Below are 9,251 nucleotides of genomic sequence, written 5' to 3' on the forward strand. Positions count from 1 at the left end.
GGTGTGTGCGTGTGTCACTGTATACGTGTGTCAGTGTGCGTGTCGGTGTGTGGTGTGCGTGTGTCAGTGTGCACACGTGGGTTGGGGTGTGTGCGTGGGTCTGTGTGTGTGTGCATGTGTTGTGTGTTGGGTCTGTGTATTCGTGTGTGTCAGTGTGTGCACTTGGGTCGGGTGTGTGCTTGTGTCTGTATGCGTGCATGTGTTGATGTGTGTGCGTGAATCTGTATGTCTGTGCATGTGCATGTGTTAGTGTGTGTGCGGGTTTTGGGGTGTGTGCAGGTGTCTGCGTGTGTCGGTGTGTGTGTGTGCATGTGTGTGTTGGTGTGTGCGAGTCGGTGCCCGGGTGTGTGTGCTGGGGAGTCCAGGGATACGGGAGGGTTGCTGGGATATGGAGGCGGTTATGCGAGTCAGGACCGTTGCTGGGGGTGTAGGGGGTGCTGTTTGCAAGGGGCTTTTGTGGGCTGAGGTCCAGGGGTTTGGGGACTGAGTAGGAGCCCGCGTTTCCCCCAGCGGCCGGGGTTCAGGGGGCCCCACGGAGCGCTCGCCCTGCCCCTCCCCCGGGTGCCCTGACCCTGGCGGGGGTCCACGCCCACATCAGCCACTGGCACCTGGCCTTCTCGGAGACCGCCCGCCAGCAGGGCCCCCAGAGCGCGCAGGCCGGCCTACAGCCCTGGCCTGGGGCCCCTGCGCCTGCAAGGCACTCAGTGGCATCCTGCTGCTCCCGGCGGCCCGAGCCTCAGCCTGAGCCAGCAGCCGGTGGCCCCCACTCTGTGCACTCTGTGGGCATCTGAGTCTCAGAGGGGCGGGCAGCGGGGGGAGGGGCTCAGTTTCCCTTTGCATCCCTAGGCCTGGCTGGAGTCCTGGCTGGGAGGGCACCCCTGGGGGGCGGGGCAGGGGGCTGGGGGCAGAGCCAAGGATCCCGTCTCCTCTTGCTTGGCAAAGCTGGATGTTAGGGGGCCTCCCGTGCCTGGTTTGGGCCCTTTAGGAACTAAGAGGTTTGGCCTCCTCTTAGGGATGAGAAAAAGGAGTCCCAGTAAGAGTTAGCAAGTGGCCCAAGAGATTGTTAGTGGGACCAGGGTCGGGGTGCCGTAGGGTCCTGGGTGCTCAGTGGGCCCCCTTGCCCCTCTGGGGCATGGCCTGCACTGGCCCTCCTCTGTCGGTTCTGGCGAGCCATCTGCCCTCATTCCTAGGGCCCTGGCTCGGACGCAGAAGTGACCCTTTGTCCTGGGGAGGGGTGAGTTTGAGAGAGAAGCACCTATCCCTTCCACACCCGCTGAGTCAGGCTCTGTGCTGAGTGCCACCTGCTCATCTGCCTGTCCGGTCCTCTGGGTACCCTTCACATGGGTCGCCATTCACCCATTTTACAGAAGGGAAGTTTGAGGCCCTGACCATCCCAGAGCAAATGGCAAAGCCAGATGCCCTTACAGGCTGGGGGGCTCCCAGGCCTCAGTTCTGCCCACTGGTCTTCCAGGACAGGCATTGGTGGGGAGGACACCTAGAAGCAGGGCCCAGGAGCCCCCCGGGGTTTGCAAAGGGATCAGAGAGGACGAATCTGCCCCCTGCCTTGCTCTCAGGCCTGGTGGGGCTGCTACTTCTGACGGGCTGGTACTCTGGGACCCTGTTCCTCCCATCTGCAGTTCCCCGCGGGATGTCTGGGTGCTCTGAACAAGCGGGTGCGCATGTCCGAGTGGGGGTGGGGGAGGGGAGCCATGGCAGGTGGCGAGGTGACCCAGAGTGGCAGAGACCAGGGCCTGGAGCTTTCACCCCGAAAGCTTCCTGAACGGAGGTGGGTGGGGCTCAGTGTGCAGACCCTGGGTCATTGGGAGACAAGCTCACTCCCCTGTAGGTAGAGAAGTCGGGGCGGCCGAGGAGAAGGATCTCTGGGGTCCCCAGACAGCCCCATTCGGGGTTCAGGACCTTCCTGAGTCTGGGATGTGTAGGGTGGGCGGAGATGGTGACCCCTCTTGCCTTGGTCTTGCCCCCCCCCCCCAGCCTCCCTTTACTGCTCCAAAGGTGACAGGAAGCTGGGGGCCCTTGGGGCTGCACCACTGGGGGCTCCCATTCAGGGCTTCCCTTCCCGCCCGTGCTCTAGCATTTACCGGTCCAGGATCGGCGGGGTGCCGACGTGTCCTTAAATAAATCAGTCTATGCTGTGTGCCGATAAGCCTTGTTTTTCTCTCTGAAAATTGCTTTCAGAATAGATCACACACACGTGTGACTTATGAACAGGTGTGAGGGCAATGGCCTTGGCAAGCTGTGTGTGTGCGCGTGCGAGCGCATCCAGCCAGCCAGAGATGTCCCGTGTGTCCGTCCATCCAGAGCCGCCTTCTGGGAACCCGGCAGAGCTTCACCCCTGCAGGTCCGCACAGGTGGGAGAGGACCCCGCCTCCCCCGGATCCCGGGTCCCGGCTCCCGGATGGCTCTGGCTCCCGGATCCCGGATCCGGGTTTTTGCAGGCAGGTCTTCTCAGCTTACAAGGCTCTAACCTGACTTCTCCTGCGGTTCCCTGGGGGGCAGGGCGCGGGAGGGGTTGCCTCCTTTTCTGTAGCTGGGCCTAAATGACCCCCGGAGCGGCTAAAAAACGAGATCCAACCCCAAATTATTTACAGTAAAGACATATTCTTTTGTAAGGGAAGATTTTATCTAATTTTTTAATGTTTATTTTTTAATTTTTTTTTAATTTTTTTTAGTGTTTTATTTATTTTCGATACGGAGAGAGACAGAGCATGAGAGGGGGAGGGGCAGAGAGAGAAGGAGACACAGAACCGGAAGCAGGCTCCAGGCTCTGAGCTAGCGGTCAGCACAGAGCCTGACGCGGGGCTCGAACCCACGAACGTGAGATCTGACCTGAGCCGAAGCTGGAGGCTTAACCGACTGAGCCCCCCAGGCGCCCCATTTAATGTTTATTTTTGAGAGAGAGAGAGAGAATGTGAGCAGGGGAGGGGCAGAGGGAGGGAGACACAGAATCTGAAGCAGGCTCCAGGCTCTAGCTGTCAGCACAGAGCCCGACGCCGGGCTCAAACTCAAACCGTGAGATTGTGACCTGAGCTGAAGTCAGACACCCAACTGACTGAGCCCCCCAGGCGCCCCAGAAAGTTTATCTTATAAAAGGAAAATGCACAGAGATGAATACAGGGTAAAGCCCGGCCCCCCCAACATGGGCGTTTCCACTGTCCCTTTCTGATTTTGTCACCTTTCCCCCGTGTCCCCAGGCACTGGACACGCTCTTTAGCGGTGTGACCCTGAGCAAATGGCTCAGGGCAGTTTCCCTTTCTGTGGCCGTGCCACCCTGGTGCTTCCTGGGCTCTGGTGCGGGGCTGGAATGGGGCCCGCCTGTCTGCCTTCCTGGCACCCCGTCCCGTGGCACCTGTGTCCCCGTCCCCGACACAGGAGGGCTCCGGGCTTGCCAAACGAGTGCCAGGGGAAGGCTTCACCCCGGGCGTGGGAGTCCCGCGGTCCAAGGAGACGAGGGGAACGTGGGGTGTCCTGCTGCTGCCTCTCCTGCTCCTCAGGATCTCTCCACTCCCCCCCTGGGTCCCGGCCGGGGCACAGGGGCCGGCCACCCCGTCCTCAGGGCCCCCAGCCGCCTCAGCACAAACCCCCACTTCCTCAGGGCCAGCTCGGTGTCCTGCGCGGAGACGTCGCGGTGCCACACGGCGTGCGCTGACCGCTCGCTCCAGGGGAACAGCAGCACACGCACCGCGCGGCCGGCCTGCGCCGCCCCGTCAGCGCTCACGGCCTGCAGACGCCGGCAGGGCTCCCGGGGCGCCAGCCCGTCCGCCCTCACCGTCACCATGTTCGTCTCCATGGCGGCGGGGTCCACGGAGCAGATAGGGGACGCCAGTTCCCGGAGCCCTGGCCCAGGTCCCATGGTGAGTGGAGCCTGACCCCGGGGTCCCCACCACCGTCTCCACCGTCCAGCCCTGTCGTCCCAGGAAAGGCAGAGGACAGCCCGACCGTAGTGGGGAAAAGAGGGACCGTTAATCCTGACATGGACTTCGGAATCACCCAGACTCGGCTCTGCTACTTTTTTAGCTGTGTGGCCTTGGGCAGATCAGTTAGACTCTCTGGGCCTCAGTTTCCTGCTCTTTAAAGTGGGGGCATGAAGGGATTGTTCCGAGGGCTCAATGAGCAGATGTAAGGCCCAAGGTAGAGGCCTGACTGCCGGATCCTGCAGGAAACAATTCCTGACGCCCGGGGAGGGCTCACTAGCACAGGTTTACCCGCTCCAGTGGGGCCTGGTAAACCGCCCGCGTCCCTGGGTTCCACCCCTCGTGGCTCAGTGGCTTAACCGTCGTGTTCTGGAATCAGAAGGGTGAGCCCCTGCTGGGGATCTGGGTCCCCCAAGGCACTCTGCCGGGAGCAGAAGGAAGTGAGGAGGGGGATGAGGCACCTTGGGCGAATCTCTGAGCCTCTGGTGGTCCCTCCGCAGCACCTCCTGGGCGTCAGCCAGTCCCACCAGGGCAGCCGCGGCCAGCACCCCCGCCTGGCGCATCCCCCTGCCCAGGGCTTCCCGGAGGTGCCAGGCTCCTTCGATGAAGTCCTTGGACCCCCCCAAACCAGGGCTCCCACTGGTGCGCCCAGGCCCTAGGAGGAAGAGGAGAGAGTCCTGACTGCCTGTGTCCCCAAGTGTGCATCCCTGTCCTTGCGGTGGGGGGCAGGGGTGTGGAGGGGACAGGGAAGGGCAGACACTGTGGCCCCATCCGGGGAGGGGCTTGAGGGGCCCAGGGCCTGCGGTGCCCCTCACAGGAGCTCAGGAACCCAGTTCAGACTGGGCATCCCATCATCCTGTGTCTGGGAGGTGGCCGGCGGCTTCCCCACCTTGGAGAAACAAAGGGACACGGAGTCACAGTGCTCCACGATGCAGGCGGGGGGCATGGCGGGGGGCACGTGCAGAGCCACCGAAGCGTTCATCAGCCGGGCCCCCTCCAGGTGGACCTGGACCCCACAGCTCTGGGCCAGGAGGCGCACCTTGGAGCAAAGGGCAGGCCACCGTCAGAGGGGCTGGGCTTGGGGCAGGAGTAGAGGGAGGACGGGTCTCCAGGAGGTCACTGGGTTTGGCTCCTCGAGCAGCCTCGCCGGGGGTGGGGTGGGGGTCCGGAGTGCCCAGAGCTGGGTCGGTGACCAGCTTGGCCGTCTGGGCCCTGAGCAGGCACACCTGCTGCCTGGGCCTGGGTGCCGTGGCCGGAGCACAGTGCTGCATCCCATCGGAGCCGGAGGCAGGTCTGGAGACTGAGCACTCAGGTCCCCACACCGGGGAGCAAGGCAGCTCATGTACAAGCTGGTGCTCCCCTGGGCTCCCTGGGAAGGGGGGCGGGTCTCTGTTCTGGGGCCTAAAGTGGGGCAATAATGCCCTTCTCATCTGCAGCCTAGGACCACACACGTCCCTCCCACAACACTGCCGGCTGCGGATGGGCACCCACGGTGCGTATCTGAGGAGAGCTAATCCCCAGAGAGGGGCTCCAGGGTACAGGAAGCCAGGAGCTGGCTGGTGGGTGGGGGGCACAGAGGTGGGGTCGGGCCCACTGGGCGGAGGTAGTCGATGGGGAGAACGCGGCCCCCCGAGCTGCTGTGGGTGTTTTCCAGGCAGATGAGCTCACAGACTGGGTGGTAGGGGCTCCCAAGGCCCGTGTAACCATCCTCTCCAGCTCAACCAGGTCTGGGGTCCCGTGCGGCAGGTCTGGGAGGGGGTGGGTGTGCACCCCAGAAATCTGCTGGTATTAGGGTGAGGATGATCAGGTCCAGGGGGTCCAGGGTCACCTCATCCCTCTGTCCCGTCCGCTTGTCCCTAGCTCTGGGCCATGGAGCCTTGCCCTTGTGCTGGAGTCCCAGGGTTAGGACCGCCCCCCCCCCAACCCCCAGCCAAGAAGGGGAGGTATCAAAGGCCCCGTGCTCTGGGTGTCCACTAGGGGGCAGCAGGACACCAAGCACAACCGGTGTCCGAGCGGCGGCCGGAGCCGCGGCTGCCCCCGCGTGGTCAGTCTAGGAATGGCTCTCCTTCCTGCCTCCTTAGGGACGCCACCACCCGGCCATTTCTTCCCTCTGCAGGTCCGTCCCATCGCGGTGCCTGAAAAGCAGGTTCCCACCAGAAATGCTGAGCAGCCCGTGCTGGCCCCAAGTGAGGGGTGACGGGTCCTTACCTGAGCTACCCCGCCTTGCTCATAGACGTGGAGGTGGCACTCCTGCCCGAGGAGGAGCTGGGGGGCCCCTGCGCTGGCAGTGACACATCACTGAGATAGATGCGGGGGAGCACAGTGTCGGCTCCGAGTGCCATGGGGCCCACCTGCTCCCGCCCAGCTCTTGGGCTGAGCTCCGGGGGGGGGGGGGGCATAGCTAGCTCTCAAGTGCCTTATGCCAATTAGGAAACAGCGCCCCTTTGAGACACCTCACTGTTATGTGCCGGAAAACCATCCCACTAATACTGAAGGTCTAGGATGTCCAACCTGTGAGCTGTTGTGCCCCGTGCCCTGAGGCCCACCTGCAGAGCATCTCCTGCACTGGAAGCCCACCGCGGTGCTGCCCCTTGGGCCAAGCGGCTCAGAGCACAGGCACCTGTCGGGCCCAGCAGGAAGTGGAGGGCAGGCACACACTGGGGAGCCAAAGAGTTTCATGAAGGGACAGTTTATAAAGGTGTGGCAGCATGCAGGGAAGTCAGGGACCCTCAGGCCATAAGGGACCAGAGGAGGGTGTGGCTACCAGAACCTGGAGGCAGCGCAGTGTGGAGAGGACTGCCCACCCCGCCCAGGGCGACCCTGTGGGGAGGGAGCTGGGGGAGGAGCATGACCTCATGCTCCTCCCCTCTCCCCCCTCCTGCTAGGGCCCTCCTGAAATTCTGAGCCCAACAGAAATGCAGATGGCTCAGGCCCCCACTGGTGCTGTCCCAGCCCTGCCCCTGGCACCAAGGAGAGAAGCACAGAGGGAGGGGCTGAAGGGCAATGGGAGTCACCCACGCGGCGCTCGCCAGAGAGGACGTTGGCCATGGTGTTGGTGGGCACAAACCAGGTCTGATCCACCCCCAGCAGCGTGGCAGCCTTTCCCTACAGCTCTGAGGAGGAATGGGGTGGGGTACAGGGAGGCTCCGTCAACAATGGCCGTCTCCTTGCATCGCCCGTGTTGTGATGAGGTGAGGGGTCAGGCCGGACAGGAGCCCCGGGCTGCCAGCTGCACCGCCTGTGGTTTTGGTGACCCACATCTTGTCCCCTCAGTGAACCCTCTACACCCCGCTCCTCCTGGGCCATCGTCTCCCCCCATATTGAAACTGTGGTTTGAACCCCCCTGTCCCATCCAGACCTCACACCTGTCTCACTTCCTTTCCCATCAGCCCCTTGCAGGTGGGGCCCTGTGGTTTCTCTGCTGACTTCCTCTCCCAGAACGGGACAGGAGCTCTCAGAGACTCGGGGAGGGGGTGAGCGGGGGCTTCTGGCTCCTGCTTTAAAGCCCACTGTGGCTCCCCTCTGCCTGTGGCCTCAAGTCCGAAGTCTTAAGCATGACATTCAAGGGCAGTGCGACTTGCCTTCTGCCGTCACCTCCAGGGACAGGGGTGGCCCCAGGACCCCACGCTCCAGCCACATTCCCTTATCCATATTCTTTTTTTTTTTTTTTTAATTTTTAAAATGTTTTTATTTTTGAGACAGAGAGAGACAGAGCATGAGCAGGGCAGGGGCAGAGAGAGAGGGAGACACAGAATCGGAAGCAGGCTCCAGGCTCTGGGTTGTTTGTGGGGCTTGAACCCACAAACATGAAAAAAGGACCTGAGCCAGAGTCGGAGGCTTAACTGACTGAGCCACCCAGGCGCCCCCCTTATCCGTATTCTAAACACCTTTCTCGCCTCCCAGTGAACTGGCTCCCTTCCCAGCCGGACCCCCACTCACCCTTTGCAGAGTAGCCTCTTTCCCTGTGAGTTCCATGCCTCCACTCACCCCCAGTTCCCCAGGCACTCTCTGTGGACACATGTCAGCCCCAGCACTTCCCCCACCCCACGGTGGTGACTATGTGTCTGGCTGCCTACTAAGCAGTGGACTCAGCATTTTTGAACTTCCAGGGGACAGTAGGTGTCTGCAGAACGCATGATCACCAAACACTATCTGGCCCCCCAGACAGGCCCTTGGGCTCAAGTGGCAACCTGTGGCTTGTCCCTGGCACAAAAGAGGGTTGTATGCACCCTAGCCGCAGCAGGAATCCGCAACTCTCAACGCAGAGTGGGAGTGCCGTCACTGTGTCACTTGAAAACACTCCCTAGGTTATCAGAGCCCACTTCTTGAGAGGTGCAGCCTGCAGAAAACCTCCTTATCTAGACGGGTTTTCTGTTTGTCTTTGTGTGGAAAGGCACCGGACCCAGGACAATAGCTGTAGGTTTTCGAGAAAAGACCTGAGTTCACATACTGCCTTGCCATTTACTGGGTATGAGACCTTGTGTGCCACACTGGCATCTCAGAGCCCTCCTAGGCAAGGTGAGACCACGCCCATCTCTTCCCACAGTCTAGGCACAGGACACTTTCCTGTGCACACACGTCACCTGGGCCTCCTGTTAGCATGCAGATTGTGGCTCAGCAGGTGTACGTGTGGGAGCCGGGAACCTGCGTCCCTAATAGACGGTCGGGGGATGCTGGGCGGCAGAGATTCCCGCCCAGCCTGCAGCTGAGCCAGCGCCTCGGCGCCCGGGCCGCCTCCCCCGCCAGCACCACGGACAGAGCCCGGGGGTCTCCGCGACGACCCCAGGCCCCGGCCTGCACGCCGGGGGCTCACCGCGGACGGTGGGGTCCTCGCCGTGGTCGTCCCCCACGACCGCTTCGGCCATGGCGCGCCTCACCGTGTCGATGAGCAGATCCACCACGTGCACCGGGACCCCCGCCCCGCTCCCAGACCCCTGCGTCCGGAGGGCCCCGTGCGGCTGGACCGCAGCCCGAGCCAGTCCACGAAGCATGACGGGGGCAGCTCCCAACCCCCACCCCGACCCTCCCTGGCGAGGGTACCGGAGTGGCTGGGGGCGGCACGGTGGGGGCTTCCCCAACCTGGACCTCAGCCGGCTGACCAGGGCCTGCGGGAGTGCCCGCGGCATGCTGGAAGTTGTAGTTCGAACTTCTTCCCCGCCGGCACTGCGCAAGCTCGGGCGGGGGGGGGGGGTTGTGCCGAAGCATTCTGGGAGTTGTAGTTCGGACTTTGTGGGGTGAGCAGGGAGCAAGCTGGGCATGTGGGAGAGGGAGTCCCAGATGGGGAAACTGAGCCGTGCCCCAGCTAAGTCCTATGTTCCT

The 9,251-nt window shown here is 62.6% G+C and overlaps 1 pseudogene; it reads right to left on the reverse strand.

Annotated features, from left to right (window-relative positions):
• Positions 1 to 3,508: 3,508 nt before the first annotated feature.
• On the reverse strand, positions 3,509 to 8,923 carry LOC115281674 (annotated as a pseudogene).
• Between the last annotated feature and the right edge of the window lie 328 nt (positions 8,924 to 9,251).

This window comes from Suricata suricatta, chromosome 17 (assembly GCF_006229205.1).
Source record: "Suricata suricatta isolate VVHF042 chromosome 17, meerkat_22Aug2017_6uvM2_HiC, whole genome shotgun sequence".
NCBI classification, from domain to species: domain Eukaryota; kingdom Metazoa; phylum Chordata; class Mammalia; order Carnivora; family Herpestidae; genus Suricata; species Suricata suricatta.